Genomic DNA, 21,772 nt, shown 5'->3' with positions numbered 1-21,772 from the left:
ATCAGGAGGAAAGCAGCCGAAACACTCCCTCCTCTCTGCAGGCTCAGGGTCCTTAACACATTAAAGCTCAATCCCAAGATCAGTTTGCAATGGGGTCCACTTCCTGCTTTAAGCATGATCCTTGCTTATTTTAAATCCGACTTGGTTTTTCTCCTTTTCCTCCTCTCTTTCTCCCCCTCCACAACAGCAGAGGAAGTAAGAGTAACATTTTCCCATCCTAGGCAGAGCTATCGTGTCCTTTGGCTCCCTGAGCACGAGAATGAAGAAATCCAGACCTGGAAACTGGTGCCAAGGGACTTGAGGACTGAACTATCTCAAGGACACCATCTGGACATGAATGATGTCTCCTGATAGGCACCCCCAGAACCTCATCCCTGAATTTCTCTCTAAAGAGGCCTTCGCTCCCCCTTTAAGTTAGGACAGAAGCCTGGTAAACTTTCTCCACGGCTCTTCTCATTTGCTAGCAAATTCATAAAACCTCTGTGGCAGAAAAAGATGGGCAGGATGCAAACGTCACGAATCAACTCAGTTCTTTTATTCAGGAATGGAGTTTCGGGCAGGAATGGCGGGTGGGGTGATGTGCCATGGAGGGACCCACTTTCCTGGTGGAAAATGAGCCACTGAACAAAGAGGGGACTGGGTTTATATCGGTCATACTGAGAGGCGAGTCAGTGAGCGTGTCAGCTTGGGCACTCAGGAATTTGGGTTTGGGGGTGGGGGTCGGTGGCCAGCACCTGGGTTTATCTCGGAAGAGATTAGTTTCCTGGAGACTATCATTCTAGGTTTGATGAAACACTTTCTCCCCGGCAGTGGCCAGCCTCTGAAAAGGATTTATCTTCAAAGAGATGAAAGCTTTTTCACTCCCTTTTTCTCAGGTTGCACTATTTTGGGATCTTTCATTTTCCATATCCAACAATTTCCTTTTCTTTTTTCTCGAAACTCATTATTTGGATTGGTGCCAAGGACAAGGACCAGGCTTCCAGGCTTCTGGTATCAAGTTCTTGAAGGGACTTCTGTTCCTTTACTTAATTCTTACTTCCTTACTCCAGAACCCGTATGTTCCATTTATCAAGTACACCTAGTCCTAACAATAAAACCCACTGAGATTGGTAGTGTCTCCATGTGTCCAATGGACACTGAGCACCCCCCAAGATCATTTCCTCTAAGGCTACACATTTACTAACTGATAAGGTCAGAACTAGAAATGGACCCTTCTGACAAATAGGATATTAATAAGCTTCGATTTCATTTTAAGGATCAAGCTATTTCATTTCTCCAGTTGGATTGTAAATTTCTTCAGAATGAGGCTGGTTTTACTTCTTTCTTTCTTTTTTTTTTTTTTTTTTTTTTTTTTTGTGGGGCTGGGGATTGAACCTGGGGCCTTGTGCATGCGAGGCAAGTACTATACTACTGAGCCATACCCCCAGGCTCATGGTAGTTACTTGATAAGCCTTTCTTCTTAAATGGTAAATGGAACTTCCTGCAACCAGAAGCACCCTGTCTCAGGTGCCTGATGCTGCTCAGAGATCTGCTGAGTACTTTAAAAAGCACTAAGCAGGGGCTAAGTACTCGACATATGTAATCTCTTTTTCAAAAATGGTTTGTTGCATTTACATTGTTCTTGGACCCGAGGGCTACCAGCGGAACCTGTGGGGATTGGAAGAGGGGGCTCTACACAGAGGAGCAAGTGTGAGCGCAGGGTTTGCCTGGGTGGGGAGGGAAGGCCTCTGGGTTTAATTCTTGACTCTATCTCTTACGACATGGTAGTTTGGGGAAAGTTCTTTTGTGTATTTGTATCTCACTTTTGTCAAATAAAGATACAGTCCCAATACCTCCGAGTTGTTAGAAGAGTAAATCGTGTTAGTCAAACAACCCAGAAAACAACCTGGCGCCATCTTGCTCTTTGCCCACTTCATTTCTCCTTTGCTGAGCACAGATGAAGCCTGGCCCTCACAGGTATGTGTCTCTCTGCTCTGCGGATTCCAGTCAACCCTTCTCAGGAGCCAAAGTAAGATGCAGAAGTTCAAGAAAACATAGGCCTCCAGATGGGAAGAAGTTTCCATCCCATTCCTTGCCAAACATAGATCTGCGGCTGGGAAGGTGGAGCGTGCCAAGAAATGATTGTAGCCCAGACTGCTTTGTTTCATTGCTAATTCATTGTGTTTAGATTATGACTGAACCTTTTCTCTTTGGTCTCTGCCCAGCAAGCCATGAGCACATCTAGATCTGAAGCCTGCCTGAGCATCAAGTCTTACTTATTTTTACAAAAGGAAAGGGATTTTTCCAGGGGTTCAGTATGCATTTTCAATGAAGATATGAAATTGTTCCTCAGGACAGATTTGGGGTATTGTCATATCACCTGTATGTACTTGCTCAGGGGTTTGTCAGAAAAGGAGAATGACAGATTTGACTGAGCTGTACTTGTCTGGGACTGAGGTGTGGGTAGGGAGGTCTGAGGGACAGAAAGAGATAAGAGATCTTTGTATTTTTATCACCCTCTTCTAATCACTCCTTCTAATCACCTCTGCAAGAAGGAGGGTAAGCCCAGCATTTGGTTCCATCCCAGAGAGAGGCTTCTGTTGTTGACTAGTTTTGTCCTCCTGTGGGAAGCAGCTCAGTTTCTATTTATGAGTGGCAGTGTTCTCAAAGTGTGACTCTCCAGGACACCTGCATCGGAATCCCAGCGAGCTGGTTTAAAGTGCTCATTTCTGCCTCCCTCCCATTCCTGCTGCATTAGACTACAAATTATTGGGAATCTTAGGTAGCAGTTAAGAACGCAAGTTTAAACCACGTATGGTGGTGCATGCCTATAATTTCAGCTACTCCGGAGGCTGAGGCAGGAGGATAGCAAGTTCAAGGGCAGCCTGGGTAACTCAGAGAGATTCTGTCTCAAAATAAAATAAAATGGGCTGGGGATGTAGCTCAGTGGTAGAGCATTTAACGTGGGTCAGGTTCTGGGTCTATTTCCCAGTACCACAAAAAAACTAAAACTAAACCAAACCAAACAAACCCTACAAGTTAAGATAAGTATGGACTGAACTGCAAATTCCAGCTCTGCTACTTTTGCTGTGGACCTTGGACATGTTATTTAACTTCTCAATTTTATCAGCTGTGCAGAGAATGCTGAGCAGTCAAGGGATATGGAGCATAAGTGCTTGTTATAAGGAAGAAATGAAATCAGTGTTCAGCAATGCTTGGCACATAGTAAATGTTCAATGTACAGGGAAGGAGGAAACTTTCCCCCCATACTCTGAAGGTTTAGTGAAACAGACAACAGACAGATTAACAGGACAAACGATATGCACATTGATTATGTGCATGTGTTTAGGAGTCCCACACAATAAGAGAGTCAAAGAGAGGCCAGATGATGGAATCTTATAAATGTGCTGAACTACAATAAGGATCTTCTCTGGCAGGTGGCAATACGTTATGGGTGGGTGAAAGGAGGAAATGCATGGGAGCACATGTGGTCTTGATAGGAAGACACAGTTTCTCTCAAGTGACAAGCAGCCCTCAGAATAGGTGCTGGCCCACGACCAAGCCTGTGGCATCCACTTTCAGCTTGCTCCTGGGATGCAGTTCATGGTCCCTTGTGAATGAGATTCCTGGGTTCCTTTTGGAGAATCTTCCTTTAGGCAGATAAAGGAACGTCAGAAAAAGTCTCTCCCAGCATGCTGGGGGCAGGTTGTGGGGAAAAGGGACAAGAGACAGTGACAGAGACCAGACAGAAGTGAGCAGTACGAACCTAAGGTCAAGGGGATATTCTATAAACCGGGCCTACCATGCTGACTCCTACCAGTTTTCTTTTAAAAACACATTTACCTGTGTCCCTGTCTGGCCGCAGTCAATAGATAAGTGACATTCCTCAGCAAACAGCATGTTATCTGCAGGAGAAATACAGTCACTAAAGTCTCCTCCCTGCTGATAGGACACAAGGTACCCTAAGGAGCAAACTTTGTAACCTTTATACAGACCAGATTCCAGGACTCAGGGATACAGGATAATTTAGAAGCCAAGCCCCCTACCCACAAAATCTGTAAGGACAAGATCCTTCTTAGAACTATCCTCTGGTACAGATTTCGACAGATTTACAGACCAGCAACCAGAACTGAGGTTCCATGAGCCATACAAATTCCACCAGGATTCACATCTGATCCTCAGCAATAGGCCAGCCAGGAGAGGGCAGCAGGAGAGAGCCAGACTCTAACTGCAGCTATTCTCATTACAATGCCCAGGTGTCGTGGGCAATTGCTTCAGTGTGTCCAGTTGTCACTCATTTCAAAAGACATCAAACTTGATGGAGAGAGGTGTGGCAGCGTGGATTACTAATGGGTAGTGGCTAATTGCCAGACTCATTTTTTTAGCGGGAGAGTATCAGGGATTGAACCCAGGGTGCTTATCCACTGAGCCACATCCCCAGCCCTACTTTGTATTTTATTTAAAAACAGGGTCTCACTGAGTTGCTTTGCTCCTCGCTTTTGGTGAGGCTGGCTTTGAACTCTTGATCCTCCTCTCTCAGCCTCCCGAGCTGCTGGGATTACAGGTATGTGCTACCCTGCTGGGTACCTAAGGTATTATTTCTTAACAGAGAGATTTCCATCTCTTGGAAATCTGTTCAGGCAGACCCCTTCTCCTACCTCCTTTGTCAAGGGGCTCATCAGGGTCATGAACTTTGGATCTGTGACACCCATAGGCTACGTGTGAGTTAACTTCTTGTAACTTTCCATTCTGCTCTATTTCCCCTCCGGCTGCCTTTCTTACATTCTAATTTTGCATTTAAGGCTAACTACTATATTCTGAAAATGGACCACTGGATTTTCTATTTTTCACATACTTTAGCATACAAGCATCACAGTGAGTCAGGGGATAAGAACAGGGACAGATAAACTCTCAGGCCTTAATTGATAATCTGTTGCTAAAAGTCTTCCTACTCCCCCACTCTTACAAAGTATGGAATGTGCCTTTTCTTAACCTCCTATTCTCAAAAAAAAAAAAAAAAAAAAATCAATAATAAAAAAAAGTATAGGATGATGCCAATAAAATTATAAGTTCTGAAATTACAATTTATTGCCTGCTAAAAATCTTTCACTCTCAAGCATTAATCCATAAACTTTACCTGCTAAGTCTTCCGACTCCTCCACTCTTAGAATATATAAAACGTGCCTTTTCTTATTCTTAATCAAATCAATCATAAACACCAGGTATAGAATGATGTCAAGAGATACTATAGGAGTCTCTTCCACAAGAAAGAAACTTCCCAAAGAAATTATAAGGACAGCAGATCCACTCCCTAGTCCGCTCAATAAAAGACTGGACCCTTGTTTGGCTTCACCGGCAGTTTTGACTTCTCTCTCAATCAGGGCTGTCCTCTACATTTGGAGAGGAAACCCCCTCCCCCTTTCTTTTCCCTGATTAAATTGTTGCCTGTGTATCAGTGCTTACTTAGAGTTTGCTGACATCAACGCTGAGCCAGAAGTTCCCATTTCAGGTATCAACTATATTTTAGAAAACAACAGTTTCTTTGAGATGTAGATATTGGGACATAATATAAACCAGCAGTTGGCAGATTTTTTTGTATGGCCTGTATAAAGAATAGATTTTACATTTTTAAAGAGTTGTGAAGAAGTATGAAGAGGAGAAGGAGGAGAGGATGGATATATAACATATGTGATGGCTAATTTTTAAAAATCAACTTGATTGGGTCACAGGGTACCCAGATATGTGAGTTAAACATTATTTCTGGGTGTTTCTTCAAGGGTATTTTGGGATGAGATTAGATTAGAATTTGCATCTGAAGATTGAATAAAGTAGATTGTCCTTCCCAGTGTGGGTGGGGCGTCATCCAACTTGTTGAGGGCAGAAGAGAGGTTGGGCATAGCTCAGTGGTAGAACTCAAGCTAAGCACGCATCAGGCCCTGGGTTCATATCCAGCACACACAAGGAAAGGTGGACAAGGGAGGAATTTGCTGTCTGTCTGATTGATTGAGCAGAGCATTGGTCTTCTGTGCTTGGCTTGGGATTTATACCACTGGCACTCCTGGTTCTTAAGCCTTGGGACTCAGATTGTAAAACATGTCACCAGCTTTCCTGGCTCTCCAGCTTGTAGATGATAGATTATGCAACTTCTCAGCCTCCACAAATCCTAATGATATATTTAACTTAAATATACGATAAGTATAAATATACTATAAATATACTTAATAGTATATTTATCCTCTCTGTATATTTATGTTCCATGGGTTCTACTTCTCTGGAGAGCACCGACTGATATAAACAGAGATATATGTATCCCATATGTATCTTGTCCTTTGCACAAAAGTTTGCTGAGTCCTAGTCCAGACTACTCAGAACTGGCTGCTCACTTAGCACATGGTCTCCAAATCAAACCCAAGCCCCATCAAAGTCTTCATGTGCAAGCCATGCACTGTGGCATGCACCCACAGTCCTAGTACTCAGGAGGCTGAGGTGCGAGGATTGCTTGAACCCAGGAGTTTGAAACCAGCCTAGACAAGATAGTGAGACCCTGTCCCCTGCAAAACACCCACCAACCAGCCAACAAATAAACAAGAAGTTTCTTTTGCCTTTTTGTTACCAGATGGATGGATACCACAGATACACTGCTCTCAGTTTGCCAGCAGAAACTGCCTTAGTTCCAGGAAGTTTCAGTCAATCAAAATAAAACCCCCGGGAACAAAAGAAAAGGGCAGGAAAAGACAGCAAGGTTGAGAGTCCAATCGGTTTCATGATCGTTGCGGCAAAAATCCCAGAATATTAGCAAACTGAATCCAGCAATGTATATAAAAATTAATATATCAGGAACAAAGCTATGATTATCCCAGGAATCAAAGACAGGTTCATTATTAGAAAGGTGATACATGTAATTCAACATATTACCAGACTAAAGGCAAAACAGTAAATACATGTAAATATATATACATGCACATGTGTACGTATAGTTCAATAAATGCAGAAAATTAATAGCATTTAACATCTATTAACAAAACTCTTAATTAATTTGAGCTAGAATTTGATAAAGGACATCTATCAAGAAAAAAACAAAAAGAACAAAAATTTATACCATACTTAATGGTGAAATGTTAGAAGTGTTCCCTTTAAGAGCAAGGCCTAAAAATTCCTCTGTCACTGCTTTATTCCAGCCTGTACAGTTCACCAAGAAAAAGAAAACAAACAAAAACGTGTAAGGAGGGCGGGGGTTTGACTCAGTGGTACAGTGCTTGCCCAGGATGCAAGAGGCCCTGAGTCTGACCTCTAGCACTCAAAAAAAAAAAAAAAAAAAAATTGTGAAGATTAAAAATGAGGGGAAAATCTTGCGGATCTTATGATTCCTTGAAAACCCCACCTGCAAATAAATGATTAATATTAGTGGTAGGGTTCAGGAAGTTTTCTGAACACAAAATCAATATTTAAAAGTCAATTGAATTTCTACTCACCAGAAACAGAAAAGGTCATTTTAAAAGATACTGTCTATAAAAGCATGAGCAAATATTAAACACCCAGAAGTAGATCTAACAAAACACGTGAAATCCCTTCATGGAGAACTTTATTGGAAGATGTTAAAGAAGAACTAATAAATGTAGAGACAGTAGTAGGTTCATAACAGAAAGAGTCAGCAATCAGAGAGATTCAGTTCTCTCCAAATTGATATGTTTATTCTAGTTAGTTCCAATAAAAATCCTAACAGGGTTTTTTTTTAAAAATGAAACTCAGCAAGTTGATTTCAGAAATTATATGGAAGAATAAAGGGCCAAGAAATGCCAAATCCCTTTTAAAGAAAAACGACACAGAGAAAGGGTATGTGCTGGAGGGAGGGGACACATCCTCTGCCAGATATCAAGACAGAAAGTCATAGAGATTAGGAAGGAGCGGAGCTGAACCCTCACTAAACCCCAGCAACAAGGAAAACACGGGCAAAGGATCCTCCAAAGTAGCCCTGCAAACGACCCATAAGCACGTGAAACAATGCTCGACTTTATAAGTCGGAACAGAAAGGCAAGTCATCAAAACCAGAAACGAAATCAGAAAATGAGCATCGGCCAGGATGTGGAGAAGCTGAAGCTTTCGTGCGTCGCTGCTATGAATGTAAAATGGTACAGTCCTTGTCAGGACGGAATGGCACTGCCTTAAAAATCAAACATTGAACAGCCAGATGACTCAGCAAGGCCACTTCTGGGCATGTGCCCAAAAGAATGGAAAGCAGAGACTTGAACAGATCTGTGTACACAAGCGTTCGAGGCAGCTTTATTCCAATAGCCAAAAGGTGGAATCAGCCCAACTGTCCTCTGATGGATGAATAAACAAATTTTGTATACTCATACGGTGGAATATTCAGACTTAAAAAGTAATGGAATTTGGGGCTTGGGGTTGTGGCTCAGTGGTAGAGCACTTGCCTAGCACGAGTGAGGCTACTAGGTTCGATCCTTAGTACCGCATTAGAAAAAAAAGTAAATAAATGAAATAAAGGTGTTGTGTCCATCTACAACTAAAAAAAAAAAAAAAAAAGTAATGGAATTCAGCCAGGTGTGGGAATCTGAGGCAGGAGAATCATAAGTTTGAGGCCAGCCTGGATAACTAAGCAGGATTCTATCTCAAAATAAAATGAGAAGGCTGGGAATGTAGCCCAGTCAATCAACCCTGGCTTCAATCCCCAGTCCTGGAAAAAAACTACTGAAATGGTGATACATGCTGCAGTGTGGATGTACCTTGGAGACGTGAGGAAAGAATTGTAAGTCAAAGAAGCCAGACGCAGAAAGACAGTACTGTATGACTGCATTCACATGAAGTTCCTGGAATAGTGAGATTCATAAAGACGGACGGTAGAATGGTGGTTACCCAGTGCTGGGGATGGGCAGAAAGCTTCATTTTGGATCATGAAAATGTTCGAGTGGTGGGTGGTGGTGGGGCTGTAAATAATCATGTATTCAGTGCCCCTGAACTTCACACCTACAAATGACTAACATGGTAAGTTTTATGTTCTGTATATTTTACCACAATTAGAGAAAAATATGGAGTGATATTAGATTAGGATAAACAATCTTATCAGCAGAGCAGTATAGATTCATACTACTCAAAGCATGGCCTGTACTCTGGTGCCATCTTGAAATTGTTTGTCAAGAGCCCGTCATAAGGCTGGGTGCAGTGGCCCATGCCTGTAATCCCAGCGGCTCAGGAGGCTGAGGCAAGAGGATCGAGAGTTCAAAACCAGCCTCAACAATGGTGAGGCGCTAAGCTATTCAGTGAGACCCTGTCTCTAACTAAAATACAAAATAGGGCTGGGGATGTGGCTCAGTGGTCAAATGCCCCTGAGCCCACCTCCCCCCCAAAAAAAGCCCACTGTAAGTATAGCAGTCAAGGGAAAGCTTTTAGAAATTTGATAGCAACTTGACAGAAAAAGTTTATATCTATTCTACTATTATGAATCTAACAAAATATTTCATTTCATTTCTCTAGTAATTTTTGTTGTTTTTAAAAAAATTCTCGTCTGCAATGGATTTTGGGAACAGCTAGACATCAGCACAGAAAATTTGAGAGCTCAGAAAAATATCTCTGAACTAACATACAAAAACTTGATATCTGATAGAGAACACATTGCAGGTAAGTGAGTGAAAAAGTCAAATTGGAAGCCAATTACAACAGTTGCAAAAATCAAATCTAGGTTGATTAGATACTTAAACATGAAAGATTCAATATTTAAATATGAGGAACAAAATTAGAAACTTTTAGAAGATAATAGAAAAGAATATCTTCATGATGTCATATTGGGAAGTTCCTTAGATAAGGTCAATTTCAACATCAAAATCCAGAACTTGGGCTCAAAACTCACCATTGCATTGCATTTTGGGATTGCAAAGGCAATCCCAAACTCCAAATAGCAACTTGTAATAGAACATGTAAAACTGATGGAATTATCATCTACAATATATGAGTTCCTATGAATCAATCAGATCAAGTCCATTAGAAAATTAGGAAACAGGTGTAAAAAAGCATTTCACAATAGAGAAAAATAGGCAGCACATAAACACTTCTCTATTCCAATAGTAATTAAATAAATTAAAATTGTAATCATGATGAAACACAAGCCATACCTATGAGACTGATAAAAACTAAAGTTGATAAGAATAAGATCAACCCAAACACATCATTGACTGCTAGTGTAAGGGTAGTGTTATAACCACTCCAGGGTTTGGGGGGGAATTAACATTATTTCATAGAGAGGAAGTACCTTTAAGCCAGAAATTCCATTCATAGGTTATGCTCTTAAGAATAGACTGCAGACATGTAATGAGAAATAATCGTATAACTGAACACTACACAGTAGAGAAAAATGAACTATAGCTACCTGTATAAACACAAATGAATCTCAAAACATGATGTTAAATAAAAGAAGTCACAAAGGAACATGTTGCATATTCTTTTGAATGTGTGTGTGGTACTGGGGATTGAACTCAGGGACCATCTATCACTGAGCTATATCCCCAACTCTTTTTAGTTTTTATTCTGAGGCAGGGTCTTGCTGATGCTGGCCTCAAATCTGGCAATCCTCCTGCTTCAGCCTCCCAAGTCACTGGGTGTGTGCAACCACACCCAACTATTGCATAAGCCTTAAATACTGCATTAAAAACAGGCTCGAGAGATCTGTAAAACCAAAGGATATGCTACCTGGAGATGAGAGAGGGAGAGAGAAATAGAAAACCATGAAGAAAAGTGTGGAATGATGAACATAAATCTCTGTAGAGTTCCCCTCAGGCAGCAAGAGCAGGGAACATGATTAGAGAGACGTGCACAGAAATTTCTGTGGACCCAACTCTGATCTGTCTCCTCCTCTGGGTGGCAGGGGTGTAGACATGTGTTCTCCCTTGCTTTGAGCTGAGCACATGGATTATAATATAGGATATGTTTCACAAGGTTTTAAAAATTAAAAGAAAAGATAAAAAGTCCCACAGTGAAGGATGGAGGAAGAGGCTCAGGTGTCCTGAGGCTGAAGGCAAAGGTGAGGCAGATGGTCAAGCTCCAGGCCGACAGGAGAACACAAACAGAGAGCCTGCCCAGCGGCCTAGACCCTCGGCACTTGGTTCTCTCTCCCCAGCGTGTTCTTCCTTTCAGAAACTCTTTCCCTGTCATTCGTGTGACACTTCACATCACATCAATAGGAGGCATGTCACTCAGGCTGGCTAATCAGATATTGACCACGACCAGCCTCAGTGATAAGTTACTGCAGGGGTGAGCGGAGGACCCACGTGAGTCTAAACAGAAGCATTCCTGTGTCTTCTTTTAAAACAAACAAGAAAGAGTTGAATTGCTACTTTAAATGCTTTGGAAACAGAGGACTGTGAAAAGCAGCCTGGAAATGAAGCCAGTATAGAGGAAAGCAGAACTGAGGGCTAGAGAGCCACGGGAGGGGGGCACAAAGAGGACACAAAAAAGGGACAAAGTCCGACTCCTGTCATCTGAGGTCTGGATCCAGCCTTTCCTGATTCCCAGTTATATGTGCCAATACAATCCCTTTTCTGAATCTTTACCAAAATTGCTGCAGTAAAAAATGCCCCAGTTAGTTAGAATTTTGTCTAAGGAGAAGAATTTTGCAAAAGACGGTCCCTAATGTGTGGACTTAATCGCCTGCGTTGAGGTGGGGATAGGGCAGAGTGGAGGCCGCCCTCTCTAACCAGGAAGGAAACCATACCTCTGTCAGGAGCAGCAAAGTAGCTGAACCCTTTCCTGTTGAATCTGGTGAGTCAGCAATGCTGGAAGTGGAGAGAGAGAGAGAGAGAGAGAGAGAGAGAGAGAGAGAGAGAGAGAGAGAGAGAAAACAGGATACTAGGGCTCGGGGGCTACTTCTTCAGCCTTCAAGGAGTCCTATAAGAAAAAGATGCCCTTCAGTCCCGGCTGACATTTCTGAGAGCAGGGAAAGGACAAACACAGTCTCAGGCTCCCCTCTCCGCCTGTGGCCAGCACTTCAACAGAGCTGAGAGCCACAAAATTATACTTGGGGATTGCGAAAGTCCAGTTCCCTGCCCCAGGCGAGTGGTGCAAGCAAAGTCTGGGAGAAGACGACACAGTGGAAATGAGACAGAAACCCGGAGACCTCTTCCCCAGTCCCGCCCCAGCAGCTCCTGCACAGACAGCTGTCCGCTGGGGAACAGCCTGAGGGCAAGCGGCTAGATCAGCACCCCCTCACCCTTCGGCCCAGTGTGTCCAGGGCAGAGGCCAAATGGCTGCCGTGGACAGGCAGGCTGGGAGGGCAGAGTGCGGAGCATTGTCAGGAGACGTGGCAAGGGCAGGGTCCAGAGCCCAGAGCACGACTTGATGGGGGTTCCAGCTCTGGTTGGCAGCTTAGCAGTTACCAGAAAACTAACCGTCCAGCCACCATCCAAGAGTCATGCTGCCAGAGACACCCCGTCGAGCAAACCACACGACGAGACCGCTCGCTGCCGAGGCCAGCCCCCGCCTCCCTACTAGGTCTGCACCTAGAGGCCTGCTAGCGGATACAGCTTCCAGAAGGGACGTTCTGTCTGATGTCCTCCATGGAGTCAGTGGACACGGGAGGGCAGTCTAGAAAAGCAGGCTGGCTGATGGAGATCCTTCAGTAGACACCAAGTAGCTCCTTGCCAAGCCTCTTCAACAGAAGGCAGCACAAGTGACTACAATCTGCTCTTTCCCCTATTTCCACTGCTAAAGGCAAGTGTCCCCCTGCCCCCCAGTGCTAGGGATTGAACCCAGGGATGCTCTACAGCTGAGCTACATCCCCAGCTGTTTCTATTGCTTTAATTCTGAGAGCCTCACCAAGTTGCCCAGGCTGGCCTCAAACATGTGATCCTCCTGCTCCAGCCTCCCAGAGTTGCCAGGAGGATAGGTGCGAGCCACTGTACCTGGCATGCAAGTGATTTTTATTGCAAGGATCCTATTTTTTTTCTCTACCGTGTAATACCGGGGGTGTTCACATTTACCATCTCAATATTGATTGACAGGCAAAATGTGGAAATACATTTCTGGTTTTTTCTTGGGGGGTGGGGTTGTTTGTTGGGACAACCCTAAGAAACCATTACATGCCCAGAAAATTTTAAGACTGTCCCTTTCCTACCTGGTGGGACTGTCAGTCACTATCTCAGACTTAGTGATCAATCAAAATAGGCCCCGCCCCTCACAAGCATGATGCCTTTTGTTCTTGTTCGTTTTTGCCATTCTGGGGCTGGACCCTGGGGCCTGGCCCACGCTGGGCAAGTGCTGCACCACTGAGCTACACCTCCAGCCCCCAGGAGGATGTTTGGCTGGAGGATGGTCACATGGTAAGGCAGGCATCCTCTGAATTTGTATAGCTGTTGGGAAAGACAAATTTCTTGTCTCTGAAGTTGCTAGATGCAAAGACAATGTAAGCAGGGCTGCCAGTCATCATTTCTTTTCTTTTCTTTTTTTTTTTTTGCAGTACTGGGGATCGAACCCAGGGCCTTGGGCTTGCGGGGCAAGCACTCTACCAGCTGAGCTATCTCCCCAGCCCGCCAGTCATCATTTCTGTCACCCACAGAGACAGCTGGCCCAAGACAGAGGCTGACAGCAAGCAAGGGCTAAAAAGGGAAAGACAGGTCCTGATGAGGTCATCGCCGACTCTACAACCAGACCTAAATCCACTTTTCAGCCAGTAATTCCCCTTTCCTACTTAAATCAGTTTGGGACAGAATCTCAGTCATTCCAGAGAGCAGATTCAATAGCAAATGCATTTCAAGTATGGCAGGTTTGTCTCTTTGGAACAATGAAGGCTTCCGTAAAACAACAGTTCCTGCCAACCCCTCTGCAACTCGACACTGCTTGGCCGGTGAGGGTGGCCATGTCCTCCTGGCTGAGGAAAGACACGCCATTCAACAGCAAGTCTGATCTGACACGAATTAGCAAGCAACTGCCACCACCGTGGACTCCCTGCGGACCTGCCGTCTCAGGTCCTACTGAACCGGCACCCCACAGGCCAAATGAACAAGGAGGAACCCAGAGAAGAGGAGACAGGAGGAGGCTAGCGCAGTTCCCTGAGAGTCAACCATTAAGTGACAGCTGTTTCACCCTAGTGCAGCTTCCAGAAAGTCTGATTCTCTCATTTATTTGTTTATTTTGCAGTGCTGGGGATTGAACCAGGAGACTCCAGGTCCTGGGATTACAGGTGTGTGCTGCTGTGTCCAGCTCACCAGTGAGATTCTTAAAGCCAAATGATGCTCTGGGAAAGAGTTGGAAAGAGCCAGGGGTGGTGGCTCACGCTTGTAATCCCAGCTACTTGGGAGGCTGAGGCCTGAAGATTCTAAGTTTGAGGACAGCCTGAACAGTTAGAGAGGTCCCGTCTCAAAATAAAAATTGAAAAGGGCTGGGGATGAGGCTCAGTGGTAGAGCACCCCTGGGTCTAATCCCCATTACCACACACACACACACACACACACACACACACACACACTAAAATCACCTGAAGAATTGCCACAGTGAACCTTACTGTGGTACATCCAGTTCTGTGAGTGAGTGGGAATTAAAGTTCCTGAACAAATATAGTTGTTTCTGTCACCTTTCACAGAGCAGCTTCTGCACGTATGCATGGAGACGCTGGTGAGGAGAGAGGCGAGTGGAAGTGAGGGACAGTCCCAGGTAGTCATGGCACCTGGGAGGAGGTGGTGCATGAGCTGAATGTGACAGACAAGTGGAAATGAGTACTAGGAGGGTGGTGGATGAAGGCAGAAACCTGCAGCGTCCTGCGTGGTGGGCGCACCTGGAGCGAAGATGGGGCGGGGCTGGGAAGACAGACAAGATGATCTGGAAGGGTCGCGTGGTGAAACTGAAGTAGCATGAATTTCACCGGAGAGCTTTGGGAACACAGAAAAGTAGGAGGTGACAGCATCAGAGGATGATCCGGCCAGTACTCAGGTGGAGGGTAAACATGCAGAAAGAGGTCCATTAGGGTTCAGTGTGGTGGCGCACGCCTGTCACCCCAGCAGCTCCGGAGGCTGAGGCAGGAGGATCTTGAGTTCCAAGTCAGCCTCAGCAAAAGGGAGGCGCTAAGCAACTCAGTGAGACCCTGTCTCTAAATAAAATACCAGATAGGACTGGGGATGTGGCTCAGTGGTCGAGTGCCCCTCAGTTCAACCCTCCCCCCTGCAAAAAAAAAAAAAAAAAAAGAAGGAAAGAAAGAAAGAGGTCCATTTGGGGCCCTTACCAGAGCTGCATAAGAAGCAAACAAGACTTCCCCAACGGCAGGGGAATGAGAAGAAGGGAGGGGCAGGGAATTAGAAGAGGCGGGCTCACCAGGTGTGGCGCCTGGCTGAGGCGAGAGGTGCAATAAGATGGAGTCCTATACTTATTAGATTTCTTTTCCTGGCACAAGCAACTGGCCAGCTGTGATATTCATGAAAACAAAGGACACAAGAAGAAGGGCAAGCCTCGGAAGAGACTGATGAGCCTGGATTTCTCATGCTGAGTAGGAGGAAGCCACGAGACAGCTACAAGCAGAGGTCCATAAGAGGCTGGCGTTCAGCACTGGATGCCAGGGAGGGATCGGCATGGACGAGGGACAGCTGGAAGCCCCCGACTCTCATCATGTGCTTGAGGACACTAAGAGAAAGGGCAGAGGGTGAGAAGGGCAGTGGGTGGGTCACACAGTCCCAGGGGGCAGTTCAGGGAGTGAATGGAACAGGAGGTCTCCATGAGGGAGATGGACAAAGTGATCAACAGGGTGAAACCTAGAGAGTCCTGCTGGGGTGAGAGAGCCCCTCAGGGCCTGGGACAAGGCCCAGGAAGGCAAGGTCAGATCAAGGAAGAAAAGCATTGTTATGGTTTGGGTCTGGAAAGTCTCCCAGAAGCTCATGTGTTGAAAACATGGTACCCAATGCAGCAGTGTTCAGAGTCTTTCAGGAGATGATTGGATCAAACGGGCCCTGATTTATCAGTGGATCAATCCATAAGTAGCTGGATGGACTACCGGGGGATGGGACCTAGTTAGAAGAAGGAGGTCACTGGGGGTGTGCCCTGGAGGGGGTTATCTTCTGTCCAGCCCCTTCCTCCATCTCTCTCTGCTTCCTGACTGCTGTGAGCTGAGCAGCTGACCTCCACCATGCCCTTCTGTCATGATGATCTGCCTCACTTCAGGCCAGAGCAATGGAGCTGGCTGACCATGGACTGAACCTCTGAAATCATGAGCCAAAATAAACTTTTCATCTTCTAAGTTGCTCTTGTCAGGAATTTTGGTCACAGCGACAAATCTGACTGACACAGCATCAAGTGACCAGCAGCATGACAGTCTTTAATGACTTTAACCTGGGACGTTTGATCAGGGGAACAGAAACCAGATGACAATGGGGCGGGCAGAGAGCTAGAGGGGCTTGGAGGCAGTGTAGACAGTTAGTGTAGATGATTCTTTCAAGATGATTAGCTGGGAAGGGAAGGAGAGAGCGAGGGAGAGTGAAGAGAGAAGTTAGAAATGTGGGACCAGGAGGGGCTTATTTCAGTATGGAGAGACTGAATACAATAGATACTGATGAGACTTGTTGGTAGAGAAGAGGAGGAAGATGTGAGTTAGAGAAAGCAATGGATGGAAGAAGGTTCCAGAGAATGGGAGGGCATCTGGAACCCAAGGAAGGTCAGACTCAGGCGGGGGCACACCTCTTCCCTGGCATACGAAGGATGGAGAAGAGGAAGAATAAGCCAGGTGGTTGCAGGGAGGATCTTGGGGGACCATGTTTCCTGCTGCTTCAGTGTGGTTCATTTTTGTCAATGGGCAGAATGGATTCTCTGTCAACGACAGTGACGAAGTGAGATAATGAAACAGGTTTTAAAAAGGGTTGATGAAATAGGGGCTGTCAGGAGGAGATGCCAACACAGCATGACAGGGAAGTATCTAGGGGCATCTGGAGGTGTCTCCAGGCAGGTAAGGACCCAGGTCTTTCATGGTCCAACTAAGACATGGTGGGCCAACTTCCTCTGGCAGTTGTCATGCCCCAGGAAGGCGCAGGGCAGAAGAGTTCCAGAAGTGGGGTTCAGCTGGGTCCAAACACAAGCGCAAGTGGGTGGGAGTGGTTATGGGGGATGTAGGACAGACAGAATAGTGACCAGCATAGCTACATGAAACCCTTCCCTTAGTCAACCACAGTCGCTGATTCAGATGTTTAGCAGAGGGGTCAAGGTCATTCGGTACATAGACTAAATTTCCTTTTCAATAAAGAGGTAATAATGGACAGAGCTGGGGTTTTAGACAAACATGGGTTCAAATTCAGTCTTCCCATTTTCCTGAGTTTGACTTTTTTGTCTATAAAATATTTAAAAAGATACATGCTTTGTGGGCTTGTAAGTATTAAATGAGGTGACTGATTTTAGGTTGTAAAATCCATTAGTTCCCAGTCTTGTTATTTATTGCTTTAACTTCAGCCTCTTGTAAGTACCTGGCTCACATCTCCAGTTTTAGTTGGGCATTTTTAGTTGGCCACCTGGAGATGAGTTTCTCAGCCTCCCTTGTAGTAAAAAGTGTGCCCACGTTCTGCCAATTGCATATGAGTGAAGGGATAATACAACCTCTGAATCACATCATCTAGAATGGAGTCCTTTGGGTCACCTCCTTCCCCCCTCTTCCTACAGGCAGGAACAGAAAGCAGAACGTGAACCAACTTTGACTAAGCAGAAGAGGGAGCAATATGATAGAAGGAACCTGGGTTCCTGAATGACCATGTGGAGCAGAGTTGTTTCCCTGTCCTGACATCTTCCTCTTAGCCATTAGATGAAAAAGAAATTAACTTCTATCCTTTTTCAGATCCTTAAGTGGTGTTACAACTTAGCCTGTTCCCAAAAAGAGTGCTTCCCAAAAGTACAGATAATAATGTTAGAACTAATGGTAATATTTATCAAAAGTTTACTATCATGTCAGGCATTGTTGCAAACCCATTATATATATTATCTCATTTAGTCCACTCGACATTCTCTAGATGAGGGTTGTTATCCACATTTGACAGAAAAGGAGGCACAGGGACTCAGTACTTTGCCTGAAGACTCATCTTTATTGGGTGGCCAAACCAGAAGCCTAACTCAAGTATTCTGGAATGAGATCATATTCTTAGCCACTATACTTTCAAAACATGACTTTTTATAATTCTATGCCATCAAAAAGATATGGTTTAATTTCCCGGAGATCTGTGCCTGAATATTAATCTCAAAATTCCTGGAGGAGAGGGCGAGCCATTTAGCTTCTCTACAAGTCAGTTTCCTCTGAGAGTATAAGAAGAACTGAATTACTGACCTCATGGAGTTTTGGAAGGATAAAATGAATTCATGAATGTTTAAGAAATTCTTTGAAAGCTATGAAGTGTGGCACAAGTGAAGGATTGGCTTAAGGCAGGTTGGGAAGTCTTTAAAACAAAATAACAAAATGCACTCTTTTTTCTTTTGTTTTGTTTTAAATGCAAATACCATCTAGTAATTTGGCAGGTCGCCTGGGGAGGCCGTGAAATCTGTCAAGGAGAGGGGTACATTTGGTCTTGTGCATCTGTCATCTTTAACTGGAAAGGAGAGAGAGTAATTGAAATTAATAGAAAGATGCATACCTATGCACTTGGCGTGCACACACACACACACACACACGCACACTCACGCAGATGCTCATGGTGTAAGTAAGGGGGGACTTTGGCAAACCAGCAGCTCCAGCGTTAGCCATTCTGCTGACACGGGGGCCCAGTGTTGCAGACCTTCCAGATTTACGTGTGAAATCACCTGATTTTTCCAAGTGTGCTCACATTTATAAGTAAAACATGTCAGGGGCCATCAGTTGACCTCCTGGGACCCTGTCCTCCAGCCAGAAGTGGCATCTGACTCTTCGAGACCTTTGATCATAATTATGTGGAAGCCCCAGGTTGGTGTTCTTTCGTCTAACTCCACCCTGCCCCGCTGCGCCCACCTTCCCCTTCCTCCAGCCCCGGGTTCTCTCCGCCCTGCCAGCGAAGCCAGCTTGCCTGTTCCCAGCCTCTCCTTCCCTTCCGTTCAGCTTGCACGGTGCCCAGTTACCTGGGAGGCACAAAGCGCCTTCCTCCCCTGCGTGCCAATCACTGCACTTTCTTCCTGCCAACGTGGTCTCAGCCTGCCGCCCTCCCCCTGCACAGACAGGTTGGCAGGAGTCCTCATGGAGTAGGTGGACTGCCACTCGCCCTTGGTCGTCTGCAGTGCAGGAGGGCGGCAGGGAGGCCCAGGCAATCAAGAGGGAAGACTCCTCAAGTCACAGGAGTCTATCTTTGGCCTTGGGTGGCGCACAGGTCAGAAGCAAGGCCACTGCTGTTGCCTGTGCCACACTGGCATTGGTGTCCCCAGTGCCAGGAGACTGAGGCAAGCTGGCTTGTGGGCTGGAGAAAGCCTTGGAGAGCTTCCCAGGGCTCTGCTTCCAGTCAGCATGGAGGTGAGCAGCAGGGCCTGGGCCTCACCTCCAGCTTTCATTCCTCAAAGGCACCGAGGCCTCTGGATCCTGTGGGCATCCAGGAAACTGCCTGGCCAGCTGGCCCGGGTCTGCTGCAGCCTGGAGTCCCTGCCCGCCCACTGCCACCCTCCAGTTTCGGCCGTAAACTCCATCTCCGCACCCCTAGCAGGTGGGATTTGGCAGGCGCCTGTGGCTCAGTTTCCCTTTCTTTGCTTTCACGGGTCTTGGAGTTGTCGGGGGCAGTGACATGGACTGAAAGGCCCCCACAGGAGGAAGGACGGAGGAGGAGAAGCACTACCACATGGAATGGGCCATCCGGTGCCACATCAGCCATCAAGTGCCCCTTGTTACGAGCTAAGCCCCAGCTTTGCAAGCAGAGGAACAGACAGGGGCCCAGTGGAGAACTTCAGGGGATTTTCTGCCTACTAATGGGTCTTGCCGTGCAGCCCCCTGGGGTGGTCTCTTCAAACCCCTGGGCTCTTCAGGTGGGTGGGGTGTGCAGATGTCACCTAGGGCCAAGAGGGGAGGCCCGCTGCGCTCACTCTCTCCCGACTTACTGTTTGTTTGGCGCGTCTGGGCTAGGGCTACACACAATTCCTCTCTTTGTTTCCGTAGTCTTGCAAAATGTGTGCCTCCCTCCAAATGGCATGAAGGTCCCCTTTCTTCAGCTCCCCGCACCCCCGCAGCTGGGTGTTCTGCTGGGCTCAGGTCTAGGAGCAGAGGAGGCCCCGGGCGCTGACTGTCCCAGTTCAGTGTCTGCTGCTGGGTGCTTGCTCACGTGGCCTCCGTGGCAGGCAGCCAAACCCACTCCTTAAAGCCGCAGAGCTGCTGGCAGCTGGAAGGAACCTGCAAGTCCCTTTCTGCCTGCCCGAATTAACCTGCCGTCCCCAGGGGACAGGGAAGCATTATGCAAGGACTAGGCTGACATCACCTGGGCTACTGAAAAATCCTGATGCCTGGGGACAGCCCCAGCAATGCTCAGATAACTGGCCTGGAGGCACAAGCTGAGCATGGAGGGTTTCCAAGACTCCCCAGGTTATTCTAAAGTGCAGCCAAACTTGTGAATCCCATCCTGCAGCTCAAAGGCCAAAGGTCAGCATGTCCTGGAGTCACCTGGGGAGAGCGTTAGCATGCAGATTCTCATCTCGAGATTCTAGACTCAGGCACAGATTCTGCGTTTCCACTGAGCTCTCACGCGATGCGGGGGCTGCTCCCCCGGGCCACATGGTGTACAGGTAGGCAGGTCCTCCTTGCCGACGATGCTTCCAGCTTGGCATCCCACCACCCACCCTGACAGGCCTTGGATCATTGCTCCTAGGTGTCAGTTTCCTCCCCGCTTGTCTCGGCCAGCTGTTCTGAGGATTAACGCAGATAATTAAAACGAAGCACTAGAATGGTACCCAGCATGCAGAAAGTGCTGGAAAATATTGGTTGTTGCCATGATTTTCTGAGGAAGGCTCCCTCAGGGTAAGAGCAGGTTCTGCTTTCTCCTGCGTTGAAGCCATCCACCCGAGCTCCTTCACCAAGTGACCCCAGCCTGCCCCTGGGGCTTCACCTTCTCGCCTTCTCATGAATGTCTGCAACCCAAACCCTTCACCTAAGCCCACTGCAGATATTTTTAGTTCCAGGTTTTGTCACCTCCCTCCCTGGGTCATTCCTCCTAGGTCTGGTTAACTTCTTCCCTTCCTTTGGGAGTTGACACAGGTGTGACTTTCTCTGGGCAGCCTTTCTATCTCCAAGAGCAGAAGAGGAGCTCCCTCTGCATTCCCAACAGCAGGCCGTTCTCTTCCCTGAGCTCTTCCCCTTAAGCATTGTCACTGTCAGTTTGTCTGTCTGTCTCTAGTGGCTACAAGTTCAGGGTGGGCGACTCACCACTGAGTTATCACCTGACTCAAAGTAAGTGTTCACTGATGTTAGAGTGAGTGAGTCAATGAATGGGTTTACCCGGGAGGTCTCTTCTGCTGCAGAGTCAGAAGCTCTTTGTCATGTGGCCTTACACAGTGGTCCTTTCTCCAAGAAGGTGGACCCCAGAGATAACTCTGCAGAGACCCACAATGACCATTTACCCACCTTCCAGTACCAGCTTGCCTACAGAGTCCCAGTGTCTAAGTTGCTCTGTTTGATGTCATGTTTCCAGAGAATGAAATAAAGGTAAATTGGTCTCAGGTCACAAAGGAGCCAGATCCCATCTGTTACGTTAATCTGTTTGGTTATTAGACAATAGCCAGAAGATGGAAACGACTCGAGTGTCCTCAGCAGATGAATGGATAAACAACACGTGGAATATTCGTGGGGTAGAATATTGTTCAGTCATAAAAAGGACGAGTCTCTGATACCTGCTACAAC

The 21,772-nt window shown here is 46.2% G+C and overlaps 1 protein-coding gene across 7 annotated transcripts in view; it reads right to left on the bottom strand.

The window, feature by feature from the left end:
• The window catches only part of Dglucy (D-glutamate cyclase), an 82,035-nt gene extending 61,857 nt beyond the window's left edge, over positions 1-20,178 (bottom strand). For all 7 annotated transcript variants that reach the window (XR_007106977.1, XR_007106974.1, XR_007106975.1 and 4 more), the window contains exon 1: positions 19,984-20,178. The gene's annotated coding sequence lies outside the window, so the exon portion shown is untranslated. The remainder of the gene's footprint in view (positions 1-19,983) is intronic.
• Between the last annotated feature and the right edge of the window lie 1,594 nt (positions 20,179-21,772).

Source organism: Sciurus carolinensis, chromosome 2 (genome assembly GCF_902686445.1).
Source record: "Sciurus carolinensis chromosome 2, mSciCar1.2, whole genome shotgun sequence".
In the NCBI taxonomy this organism is placed as follows: domain Eukaryota; kingdom Metazoa; phylum Chordata; class Mammalia; order Rodentia; family Sciuridae; genus Sciurus; species Sciurus carolinensis.
The sequence above is the reverse complement of the archived record's forward strand: the minus strand, read 5'-3'. Positions and strand labels throughout refer to the sequence as shown.